The sequence below is a fragment of the Callorhinus ursinus genome, unplaced genomic scaffold, assembly GCF_003265705.2.
Source record: "Callorhinus ursinus isolate GAN/ISIS: 27379988/994484 unplaced genomic scaffold, GSC_fseal_2.0 scaffold16, whole genome shotgun sequence".
Taxonomy (NCBI): Eukaryota; Metazoa; Chordata; class Mammalia; order Carnivora; family Otariidae; genus Callorhinus; species Callorhinus ursinus.
Window position 1 is genome coordinate 3,717,462 of NW_027397078.1, and position 13,761 is coordinate 3,731,222.

Consider the following 13,761-nt stretch of genomic DNA (forward strand, 5'->3'; position numbering starts at 1 on the left):
GGCTCCTGGTCCCTATCCACGTCCAGCGCCCCCATCGGCCCCGGGGTGGGTGTCACTGAGCTCTGGGTGCGGAGAGCGGAGAACTCCTCCGCTAAGATAAAGATACGCAATTGCACATTGCGTGGTGGACCCGAGGGATTGGAAGCGCCGATGCATTCACGCAGGGCAGTCAATCGTTAAGGTGTAGCCTTTGTGAAATTTCAAGTGTTGCCTTCCTTAGGGCTTTTGCCCGCCGAGGGCTATGCACATTTCTAGACACCCTGAAGATCAGTTTACTCATTTGTAAAATGCAGATAATTTTTAGCACCTCCGTACCTCCTGTCGTTGTGTGCGATTTGGGGGAGGGGTGTCGTTTGTTAGCACCAAATAACCTAACCTGTTCTGACACGTGAACAAAAAGACATTTACAGGGGCGCCTGGGTGGCTCAGTCTGTGAAGCGTCTGCCTTCAGCTCAGGTCACGATCCCGGAGTCCTGGGATGGAGTCCCACATCGGGCTCCCTGCTCAGCGGAGAGTCTGCTTCTCCCTCTCCCCCTGCCCCTCCCCCCTGCTTGTGCTCGCTCTCTCTCTCTCTCTCTCTCTCTCCCAAATAAATTCCCCCCAAATAAAATCTTTTTTTTTTTTTAAAAGACATTTACAGAACTAGAGTGGTAGGATGGTGGAGTTTCTCAGGAGCTCAATGTTTAAAAGGACCCATAAGCAGGGATATGTACTCAAGGTTGGATGAAAAAGTGACAGGAAGTCCAAGAGGCAGATTAAACTTAAAGTTCCTGAAGTCCAAAAGAGAACGGAAAAAGATAATTTTTGCTCTGTTTCAGCAGGGATAATGAACACCCCCTTGGAGGAAGGTGTTGTAAGGTTAACAGTAGATAGAAAGCAAATCTACTCCTCTCCACCAGGGGAAGGTGTTCAAATAGGAAAAATGAGAACATCTCCGCAAAGATCTCTGATCTTTTTCATCACAGAAACTACTCCACCTCTGAAATCACTTGCTGAAGCATCCTGCTGTCTGTCCACAATTCTCTGGCCTTTCGGCCACTTGTTCAAATCCTCTCTATTCTCCAACCTCATTGACCACTACCTCCACTTTGTTCTTAATTTTTCATATTCGGTGAAGAGACCCCAGACCGTTATTTTAATAACTGCCAATAACCTAAGTTCCCTGACTTTGTCTTTTCATTACTCATTTAGCAACATCCCCCTGTTAAACCCTGCTTTGGGCTTTCTCCCTGCCTGCAAACACTGTTGCAGGAAGTTTCCCCACAAGGACAGATAAAGTTATCATCATCCACCTCAAATGGTCCCTGAAATCCTATACTTTTCATGTCCATTCCCAGTCTCAGGTTCCATGATGACGATTTCAAACCTGCTCTGCTCTCCCCAGACCTCTGACAACCCTCTCTGCACCCGCCTCCCTGTTTTCAACAGATGAACTTAACCTCCTACTTCGTAGAGAAAATGAAACTGTTAGGCAATTTCTCACTTTCCACTGTCAGAGCCATATATCCACTTATCTCTGTACCCATCTCCTCCTTTGTGGCAGGGATATTATTTTCCAATATTAAGCTATAACTTTTTCCTTCCCCGTGTTTTCACTTTTCCCTCCTCTCCTCTTTTAAAACAAGTAGATGGCTCTCTGTGCACCTGAAGGGAGGGGATGTGGCTGAGCAGAATGCAAAAAAGGCACTGGTGTTTCTTTCCAGAAGCCAAAACTCCAGTCGTGGAGGGTGGTCAGTTTTTCAAATAACCACAAAATTTCCCCCTCCTCCCTCACTGCCCTTTGGCAGTGCCTACCCACACGGACTCTGGGACAGCCTCGTGACTTGCATGGGCAAATGGGACAGTAGTAAACATGAACCAAACGGGGCTTGGAAAATGCTTCCACCGTGGGGATTGCCCTTCCGCTGCCCTTGGGAACCTGGGGATCACCAGTTGAAGAAGCCTGGGCTAGCCACGTGGCTCCGGGAATAAGCTGTCCCAGCTGAAACCCCACCCCCCCACACCCCGACCACACAGCCTGCCAACTGGCAGACAGGTAAGAGAGGATAGCCGAGACCAGTGTTTCTTAAAAGTTAATGTATACATAAACCACCTGGGGGTCTTGCGAAAATGCAGAAACGGATTCATTAAGCCTGGCGTGGGGCCAGAGAACCTGCATTTCTAATAAGCTCCTGGGCTTTGCAGCTCTGAGGACCACACTTGGAAAAGAAAGATGCTACACTCTCCGGCCCCAGTCAAGTTGACCCAGGTCAGAAGAACCACCCAGCTGACCCACAGAATTGTGAGAAATAATAGATGTGTATTGTAAGATACTAAGTTGGGGGTGGTTGTTATGCAGCGAAAGCTAGCTGATACAAAGAAGGTGTGAGGGCTTAGACGAAGTGTCCTGGAGAAGCTGAGGGAAAGAGCAGCACTCCACTGGCTCCTCCCCTAGGCTGGGGGTGGCTGAAGGGAGAGTGAAAGCTATGGGCCCCACAGCAGAGAGCACCTGAGCCCTTCTTCCTGGCCACGAGTCAGGGAAGAGCTCTACTCTTCAAGAAGTGGCTATATGGTTTATCTGACAGATAGTACCTTGACAGAGGCACTATCCCAAACCTTCCTGGGCCCCAGATGCAACTTGGAGGCAGCAGAAGGATCACAGAGACAGTGTTGGTGACATCTCAGGGGCAACTATGTGGACCAAAACCCAGTGATCCCAAGATGCCAGATCTATGATACAACCCTATTTGTAGAGAAACCCTAGGAATTACCAAGGCAAATTCCAACCCAGCAGAAAGCTCAATCAGAAATAAAATTGTTTTCTGAGAGGTCCAGGCTTCCGGTTATGGAATGAATCAGTCACAGGGATGAAAGGCACAGCAAAGGGAATATCATCAATGGTATTGTAATGGCATTGTATGGTGACAGATGGTAGCTACATTTGTGGGGAGCATAGCGTAACGTAAGAGTTGTCAATCACTGTGTCGTACACCCGAAACTGATGTAACATTGTGTATCAGCTATACTTCAGTTAAAGGAAAAAAGGTGTTTTCTGTAAAGTGATTTCTATCACACCTTAGTAGACCTGCTACCCCTTTTGGTCTTTCTGGGACAATAGAAGACGCCCCAGCCCCGGCTATCCATCACCACTTCTCCTTCGTGTTAATTCAATCACATACTCTCAACCAGAGTATCCTCACCGATTCGAGAACTGAGCATAGTTACGAGTCTCTCTCTCTCTTAAAAAAAAAAAAAAAAAAATCCCGGGGCGCCTGGGTGGCTCAGTCAGTTAGGTGTCTGCCTTCGGCTCGGGTCATGGCCCCAGGGTCCTGGGATCGAGCCCCGCATTCGCTCCCTGCTCAGCCAGGGAGCCTGCTTCTCCCTCTATCTGCCACTTCCCCTGCTTGTGCTCTCTCTCTCTCTCTCTCTCTTGCTCTGACAAATAAAATCTTAAAAAAAAAAAAATCCCATTGATTCCCACCTTCCTCTAGCACAACTGCTGCTGACACCTTTATGGGAATCAGAAGGTGCCCTCTCCAGGCACATGAAGTTCAAAAACGGGGCTGACCACCTTGAAAAAATGCCCCCGCCCCCCCCCCCTTCGGGCCACCGCTCCAGGCCCAAGTGTACAGCTCAAATGCGGAGCCTGGCTGGGTTCCTGCCCGGACTTGCATCCTTCTGCCCGGCCCTTCCCTGCGCCCTTGCCCCGCCGCCGCGGGTTCCTCTGCCCGAGCCTCACAGGCCAGCTACTTGCTGGAGCTGTTTCTACTTGTTCTCTTCTTGCTCTCATCTCCTACTCAGTCCTCAGCACACTCCATTCTAGATTCCGGCGCCGTATTGCTACATAAACAGCCCTTTCTAAGCTTATCGATGGCTTCCATGTTATTGAATCCAGAGGATGTTTTCCCGTCTCATCTTATTTGACCTTCCCGTAGCACCTGACGCTTGACAGCTCCTGCCTCCAAATTCTCTTCTTTCGATTTCTAGGACATCACACTGGTCCTATTCTCCTCCCATGTCAGAGCTGCACCTTCAGAGCAAAGCGTTTGGGAGACCAGGCTCTGTGAAACCGTGATCCTACTAGTAGGGTTATTGCAGGATTATTGGAAGAATTAAATTTTGTAAGATGATCGATTGATAGATAGATAGAGCCAACAACAGTGCATGAGATGAAGTAGGCTTCAAAAATGAGTTACTGTTGCTGTTGCAGGAAGCTCATCCTCCTCCACTTGGGCCATTCAATGTTAGAATATTAGAATTCCTTCAGTTTCAGCCCTAGACCCCTTTTCTTCTCACTTCAGTTTCAGCCCTAGACCCTTTTTCTTCAATAAGCCCAGACTGACATTGCCTGCCCAGACCTCTCCTTGGTCAGGTTGGTTTTACCTTATCATGTCCCCTTAATCCATTCATTTTTCTCCATTGCCAGTATTACCACCCTAGCCCAGGTGACCATCCTCTGTCCTGTCTCTAAAAACTGCTTAGCCTGTCTCTGTTTCTACTCTGCCCTCCTCTGATTTTTTTTAAAGATTTATTTATTGGGGGCACCTGGGTGGCTCAGTCGTTAAGCGTCTGCCTTCGGCTCAGGTCACAATCCCAGGGTCCTGGGATCGAGCCCCGCAGCATTGGGCTCCCTGCTTGGCAGGAAGCCTGCTTCTCCCTCTCCCACTCCCCCTGCTTGTGTTCCTTCTCTCGCTATCTCTCTCTGTCAAATAAATAAATAAAATCTTCAAAAAAATGTAGTGATTGATTTTAGAGAGAGTGGGGCAGGAGGGGCAGAGAGAATCTCAAGCAGACTCCCCACTAACCTCGGAGCCCAATGTGCAGCAGAGCTCGATCTCACGACCCTGAGATCATGACCTGAACCAAAATCAAGAGCTGGGCACTTAACCGACTGAGCCACCCAGGCGCCCCTGCCCTCCTCTGATTTGGAATCAGTGGTTTATTTCTGTCATGTCACTCCGCGGCTTGCAATCCGTCATGGTTTCCAACTGGTCTTAAAGACAATCATGAAAACTTGTAAATTGAGTCATTAGGGGTCTTGAATGCAAGAGCTTATGATGGTGTTGAGCATATAGTAGATGCTTAATAGGTATCTGTTGTCTGCCTGACTGCTGGGAGGAAGCACTTTTTCAAAACATTTGGTCCTTGAAAGCAAACCACTGACTATTTTTATTGAGGGAGTAAGTAATATCAGCCACAATGACTTTCCCCCAAAAACCATCTTGCTGTGATCTGGTGGATGGGGGTCAAGGCAAGAAGACCTATTAGGACAGACGGAGAGGACAATTGGAAGTGGATAGCAGTAAGAAAGGAAGAGATGGACAGAGCCCGAGGAGGCAGAATCTGCAGGCTCCGCTGAGGAACAAAATGAGGGTTTAGGCTGGGAAAAAGAAAAAATATATATTCCTTTTGATTCATTTATTCTGGTACCCTTTCTGTTTTTCATGAGGTTTCGAACATTATCAACAGGGGTGTTAAAATCACATCTTTAATACTTTAAAAGCCCTGGGCTTGGACAACAAACTCCCTCAAAAGTGGCTGGAACTTTCCTTTGCATTTTTTTCCATATCTTGATATTTATTCAAAAATATGCATCAAATGCAATCACGTGCTGGGGTTGTGCTAGGCTGAGGAGACACATGGGGACAAAAACAGTCCCTGTCCCTGCTCTCGAGACCTTTCCAGCCTAAGAGAGGAGACCAGCTTTAACCAGTTCAAGAAACTTAGGCCACTTAGCTATTCTTGCAAATTAATATTTCCATATAACTTTAGTATCAACTTGTCTAGGTCCAGAATAGAAGCTTATAGGTATTTTTATTGAGAGCATGGTAAAGTTTTAAAATAACTTAGGGAGGAGAGTTATCTTTAAGACATTGGCTTGTCCTGTCCGTGATAAAGGAATAACTTTCCATTAGTTTAAGACTACTTTTGTGCCTCTCAGGAGTGTTTTAAAAACATTCATGGTAGAGATTAGGATATTTCTTGTTCAATTTATTCTTAAGTATTTTATCTTCTTGGTTGCTATTGTAAATGGATTTTTCTCTAAGATTACATCTGCTACTTGGTTATTGTGTACATAAGGCAGCTGATTCCTGTATGTTAATTTTATATCCTGCTAACTTACTGAATTCTTTCGTTGTTTGAGTTAGTTTTTATTATTGACTGTAAGGGTCTCCAGGTATATTATCATGTCACCTGCAAATAGAAATGGTTTTACTTCTGTTTTTTCAAGTTCTTATGTCACTAATTAATCTCTTTCATCTAATTCTATTGGCTAATGCCTTCAGTTTAAATGGTAAATAGTCATGGAGATAATGGGTATCCTTACCTTGTTCCTGATCTTAGCAAAAATTCTCCTAGTGATTCTCATTATGTAAGATGCTAGGTTTAGGATTAAGGTGTATACACTCAGACATACCTATGTTATCATGTGAAGGAAGTATCCATCAATTTGTATTTTTTTATGTGTTTTTAACATTAGGAAAGAAAGTTAAATTTTGTCAAGGCTTCTTTTTTTTAGCACCAAAGGAGATAATCATATGATTTTTCTCCTCAGATATATTAATGTGGTATATTATGTTAACACATTTCATAATATTGAGCCAACCTTCCATTTCAGGAGCAAATCCCCATTAGACATGGAGTATCATTTACTTAACGTCATGTTGGATTCTGTCTGCTTACCTTGTATTTAGTATTTTTGCACCAATATTCATAAGTAAGTTAGTTTGTAATTTTCTTTTTCATGCTGTCTTTGTTTTTGTTTTTAAGATTTATTTATTTATTTATTTATTTGAGAGAGAGAGAGAGAGAAAATGTGTGAGCAGAGGAGGGGCAGAAGGAGAGGGAGCGAGAATCTCAAGGAGACTCCTTGCTGAGCACGGAGACTGACGAGGGGCTGACATTGCGACCCTGAGGTCATGACCTGAGCAAAAATCAAGAGTCAGATGCTTAAACAACTGAGCCACCCAGACACCCCTCATGCTGTCTTTATAAGGTTTAGGTATCAAGATTATATTTGTGTCTTAAAAAGAAGATAAAGGTTTTCCTTAATTTTCCAAGCCATGGAATAACTTATATACTATTTGGACAATCTTGTCTGTAAATGTTGGACAAATTTCTCCTGTAAAACCATATGGGGCAATGCTTTTCTGTGAGATTATTCTTTTATAACTTCAAAGAAACTGATTTGTTTAGGCCTTGTCTCTCTAATGGGGTCAATTTTAGCAAATGTGTTTTCCTAGGAAATTATCCATTTCATCTATGTTTTCAAATTTATTTGCATAGAGGTCTACAAAAGGTCTTATGACTTAAAATTTTTCTTGTGTTTCAGTGATTGCTTCCCTCATGTCATTTCTGATTTTGTATATGTCTGCCACCCTTTTTATTCTTGAAACACTAGAGAAATTTCTGCTAAGATCAGGAACAAGGTAAGGATATCCATTATCTCCACAACTGTTTTAATGTTAAACTGGAGATAATAGTCAATACAATAGTGGTTTGTCTATTTCATTAATTTTTTTCAAGAAAACAGGACTCTGGTTTACTAGGGAGATGTAAAAACATGCACTGTTTTTCTTTTTTATCTCATTAATTTCTGCTTTTATCTTTATTCGTTCTCCCTATGCTTTTATTTTACTCTGCTGTTCTCTTTCTGGTGTTAAGTTGGGAATTTAGTCCATACCTTTTTATTTTGTTATTTTTTCATCTTTATTGATATTGATATTATTTATTTGTTGACATTGGCTGACAGTGTCTAAAGGTATGGAGTTTCTTCCAATCATTTCTTTAAGTATATCCAATAATTTCTGATATGTAGTGTTTTCATTAACATTATTTTTTAAAAATTCCCTGATTTTATTATTTATTTCCCTTCCTCCCAAGAATTCTTTAACAGATTTTTAAATTTCCAGGTAGAATTTTTGGTTTTGCATTATGATCAGAGAACGTTGTTTGTAATAGTTCTATCTTATGCAACTTACTGGTACTCCTTTTGTGACTTAATGTGTGATCAATGTCTATGACTGTGTCATGTGCACTGGAGGAGTTGTATTCTCAATTATGGTGCAAAGCTTGATATATCCACAATTATATACCTTATTAATTTGTCATTTAGGTCTTCTGTATTCTTATTTACTTTCTGTCCATTTGATCTGCCTTGTGCTGAAAGTGGTACGTTAAAAGCTTCCTATCATTAGTGAATTTTCATCAGTTTCTCTTTGCATCTCTTGCAAATTTTGCTTTATAAAGGGGATTGCTGTGGTTACTTACTTTTTAAACAGGGTGGTGGATATAATAAGGAACCACTCAAATCCCCCTTCGGGCCACTTTTTACTTCAGCTGCTAGGAGTGCTTTTGGTAGACAGCCCTCAGGTATTGGCCCCCTTTGGGATTGCCTAAGCTGAAGGACCTGCCTTACCTAAAGTCATGCTTCCACTCGGCGTGGCCCACACCCAGTGACTGATTAACGCAGGATTATAAGACCCCAGCCCTCTCACTTCAACTTCAGACAGCTCTAAATGGCCATCCCACCTTCAGAGCTCCCTACAGGATCAGCCGAGGCCTACACCGAGACAGCATCATAGCTCCACCTGTCTCCTGGCCCAATCCTACTACCTTCCTATCCCTTTCCTTCCACAGAAGTTGGTCCTAAGAGTGATCCTTCATAAAACTCCAGCAAGATAATAGCCATTTCAGAATCTGCCAGATGATAATCTGCAGTAAAGAGTCCAAAGGGCTAATAAATAATGTATAGAATTATCACAGCCCTGCCCCCCCCATCACTACCTTTACAAAGTAAATGCTCAAGCCAGTGGTCAACCCTCAGAGCAGTTGTCTGAGGCGAATTATGTTACTATTGCCAAAGACCATAGCAGAGAGTGGCCTTTTGCTCTGGGTCTTGCCTAGGTCTAGGGAAGATTTTTTTTTCCTCAGACATATCACAAAGTCCGGTGCCCCTACCATCTGAAGAGACACTGAGGGAATTCCCATTACTTTTTTTTTTTCCATTATAGGCTGACTTCTCTGTTGAAGCAGACTCTGAGATGGAGATTAGCAGCCAGGAGATTTATTAGAGAGGGCTCTTGAGATCAACACCTGTTAAAGGGAAGGGAAGGATGCAGGACTGGGCGGAGGGAGAAGCTGGGTTACAACAGGACCCCAGCAACACTTTTGGTTTACCACATGGGACATTTGCAGATGTAATGGCTATTCAGAGTTGTCCCAAGTTGGGGCAACAGGCCCCATGTCATTCAGTTATTAGATGCAGGCTGAACCATAAAGGGATGTAACTTTGGGTGAGGCTGCTGTCTTCGGCCAAGGCAATCCCTGAGGAGGCTGACAGCTGAGGGCTTTCTGTGGGCACCACTCCCAGCAGCTGGGGAACATTTCCTTTATTCCTGAAGGAGAATCTGGACAGTATCCACCACACTCTGACATTTTCAAAGTTTTTTTTTCTCAGGGAGGGGCCTCCATATTTTATTAGGGATATGGCAGAAGAAGAGGCTGGAACAGAGCAGCCTTGGTTGTTTTTTTTTTTTTTAAGATTTATTTATTTATTTGGGGGGAAGAGGGGCAGAGGGAGAGAGAGAATCTCAAGCAGACTCCCTGCTGAGCATGGAGCCCAACTGGGGCTCGATCTCACGACCCTGAGATCATGGCCTGAGCCAAAATCAAGAGTCAGATGCTTAATGGACTGAGCCACCCAGGCGCCCCTGAGCAGCTCGTTTTTAATGACAGATCAATTAACTGCAGTGCAGGGATGGAGGGTGGGCACTGTGCAAGGTGCTTTACTATAGAGAAAAAAAACAACAACAATGAAAAGACAGACAAGTGGACACCAAAGACATGGGGCAGGGGAGGGCAACACCATCCAGACAGCAGGGACAACGAGTTTTCAGTCCTCTTTACTATCTCCCAAAGGGCACAAATGGTGACTTCCTGTTGAAATTCAATTATGACTCACGATCCCTTTGTATTTTCTAATAGAAACACAAATCAGCAAACATTTTCTGGACGGAGTGTCCTTTTTTTTTAAAGATTTATTTATTTATCCAAGAGAGAGAGAGCAGGAGGAGGGGCAGAGAGAAAATCTCAAGCAGACTCCATGCTCCATCTCATGATCCTGAGATCACGACCTGAGCCGAAACCAAGAGTCAGATGCTTAACTGACTGAGCCACCCAGGCCCCCCTCAGCTTTCTTTCTTGAACTCCAGTTAGTCTTATATTTCCATTTCTTTCTCAGCACCTTCACCTGGATGCCTCCCAGGCACCTCAAATTCTTTTCATCCCAAGCCAAATTCTTTACAACCCTCCATAAATCTACTATCCTCGTGAATTTCCTGTTTTGAGTAATCCAATCATTACACACCAAGACGCCAGAATTAGACCGCTCACAGTCATCTTTGTGCATGCCTCCCCTTTGCTCAGGCACCACATCCAGTCATTCACCCTGGCCCATACAGTCTACCATGTGAATTTCTCTTAACTATGCCTCCATCATTAGCCTTTTCCCCCTGCAAGATGTCACCATTCATCAATCCACACTGTGTTTTTCCTCTCTAGCTTTGTGTGATCCATCATCTCTCTTTTCTTTAAAGATTTTATTTAATCATCTGACAGAGAGAGACAGAGAGAGCACAAGTAGGCAGAGTGGCAGACAGAGGGAGAGGGAGAAGCAGACTCCCCATTGAGCAGAGAGCCCGATGCAGGGCTCGATCCCAGGACCCTGGGATCATGACCTGAGCCGAAGGCAGACGCTTAACCGACTGAGCCACCCAGGCGCCCTATGATCCATCGTCTCTCTCCGCTCCCATCTTTTAGTACCTCCACACCTCTATAAGAGAGCTCTCTGAGGCCTACAAGATCAAGTCCATACTCAGCATACCTCATAAGGGTTTTCATAGTGCTGACCTTACTCCTTAGCATGCCTTCTAAGGGTTTCACAGTCTGGCCTCAACCTATCTCTATGTTTTCACTTCCCCCCACTCCTTCCTCATTCCCTTCCATCCTCCATTCCAGCTCTGTTGGCACGTGGTGTGTTTTATGCTGCACACTCTACCAGTTTCAGCTGGAATGCTGCACAGACTATTCCAGTTTCAGGAAAAATGCCTGATAGTTTGACGCTTCTAAAACTGAGCTCAAGTTGTTCCTTCTACCTGAAATGCCCTTTCTGCACACCTCAGTCTATGATATCCCACTCAGAGTTGAAGCCCCCATATAAAGTTCCTTCAACAGAATTAATAATTCATTTTCTGAGTTCCCATGGAATTTTGTGCAAACTTGCACTGAAATACCTCTTACATATCATTCGAGTTTGTTTCCCTTACTAGACAGACTCTGAGCTCTGCAATTAAACTTGAAACATAATAGATGTTCAATTGATGTTTGGTTTGAACTCATGAATTTAATGCCCCTGGTATAGCTAGCACATTAATTGGAAACTACTAATTACATACACCAAAGAATGAATTTAAATTAGATGCTGTACTCTAGGTTAGAAACTAGGGAAGCAAACATTAATGTGTTGAACTTAAAAGAAGGGAGAAATAACTCTACAGAACTTATTTGGAAAACAGAGAGGAATGAGGGGGCTGCATGGAAGAAAGAAATGAAGAGAAATCAAAGGTGGACATTATTTAAAGACAGATTTGCCCCCTTTAGCATTTTGTCTTCACTGTTCAATTTTTGTATATAGTCAGGCTGATGTGACCTGATGCCAAATGAGAAAATATCTAGTAAAAACACTATGCAACTAGGCATTGAAGAAGTTGAAAATTTTTACTGTCTGTATTAGTCAGGATTTTTTTATTGTTCTTAGTTTCCTTTTTTAGATGTAACTTCCTGATGAATGTTTTTTTTTTTTTTGTAAAGGAGTTCAAGATATAGATAAAGGAGAAATGAAATAAAGACAATTCTATTTTAGTCACTTAGCTCGCTGGTTCATCTGGACAATTTATCCATACTCTATAAAATGTCACCATCTGCTGGAGGAAGAAAATATGTACAATTCAAGTTTGTTGTGTGACTTATTTCTAGTCAACATGATTAACTACTTAGAATGATATAACTTTGCTTTTAGCAAGATGATTACACTAGTTCAGCCAGTGAAGAATTATCAGATCACATAGGCAAATATTACTCACCACTGTATTCGAAGATATGCTTTCTCCAATGGGCAATTCAGACCAAGTCGCCTTTTTTTTTTTTTTTTAAGATTTTGTTTATTTATCAGAGAGAGAGAGAGAAAGCACAAGCAGGGGGAGCTGTAGGCAGAGGGAGAAGCAGACTCCCCGCTGAGCAAGAAGCCCGATGCGGGACTCGATCCCAGGACCCTGGGACCACTACCCGAGCTGAGGGCAGACGCTCAACCGACTGAGCCACCCAGGCATCCCAGACCAAGTCTCCTTTAAAATGTTTTAACAAGCAGTTATTTCTCAGGACCACTTGCCTTCTATTTTCGGCTGTTTGTAGTTAGCACTTAATATGGAAGTATTAGTTACTAAAATCAGCTACTGTAGAGGCGGGACTTCCAAAATGGCTTAGTGAGAAACTCAACAAATCCCTTCCTCAAAAAGCAATGATAAAACTGACAAAGGTGCAAAAACAACCACTTCAGGACTCTGCACATTGACTAGATGGAGAGGAAAGAGAGAGAGGGGCAGAAAAATCATTTAAGAAATAGTGGCTAAAACCACGCCAAATTTGATGAAAATCATTAATCTACACACATAAGAAGTTCAATGAATTCCCTGTAGGATAAACACAAAGAGCTCCAAACCTAAACACATCATATTCAAACCATTAAAAGCCAAAGATAAAATCCTGAAAGCCACAAGAGAAAATTGATTCATCAGGTACAAGGAAACCACATCACATACAAAGGGTTCGCAATGACTTCTCGACAGTGGAGGACAAAGGCAGTGGTATGATGTGTTCAAAGTGCCAGAAGAATGGGGAGCCTGGCTGGCTCAGTTGGTAGAGTATGGGACTCTTGCCCTTGGGGTCTTGAGTTCAAGGCTCACATTGGGCATAGAGCTTACTTTAAAAAAAGTGCCAGAAGAAAAAAAATATGTCAATGAAAATTCCATATCCAGCAAAAACTACCTTTCAAAAATAAAGGCAACAGATAAAGGATCTGAATAGACATTTCTCCAAAGAAGATATAGAAATGTCCAATAAGCACATGAAAAGATGCTCAATATCATTATCTCTCAGGGAAACACAAAAATCACAGTGAGATACCAATTCACACCCACTAGGATGGCTTTACCAAGTCAGATATTAGCAAGTGTTGATGAGGATATGGAGAAATCAGAAGCTACATACACTCCTGGTGGGAATGTAAAATGGTGCAGCCACTTCGGAAAACATTCTGGCAGTTCCTTAAAGTTTAAATATAGAGTTACCATTTGACTCAACAATTTCACTTTTAAGTATATACCCTAAAGAAGTAAAGATGTATGTTCACACAAAAACTTACACATGAATATTCATGGCAGCATCATTCATACTAGCCCAAAGTGGAAACAACACAAATATCTATCAACTGATGAATGGATAAACAAAATGTGGTATATTCACACATGGACTATTGTTCAGCCATAAGAAGAAGTGAATTGCTGATACATGCTACAACATGGATGAACTTTGAAAAGTGAAGTGTGTGACTGTTATTTCTAGTCAACATGATTAACTACTTAGAACGATATAACTTTGCTTTTAGCAAGATGATTACACTAGTTCAGCCAGTGAAGAATTCCCAGATCACATAGGCAAATATTA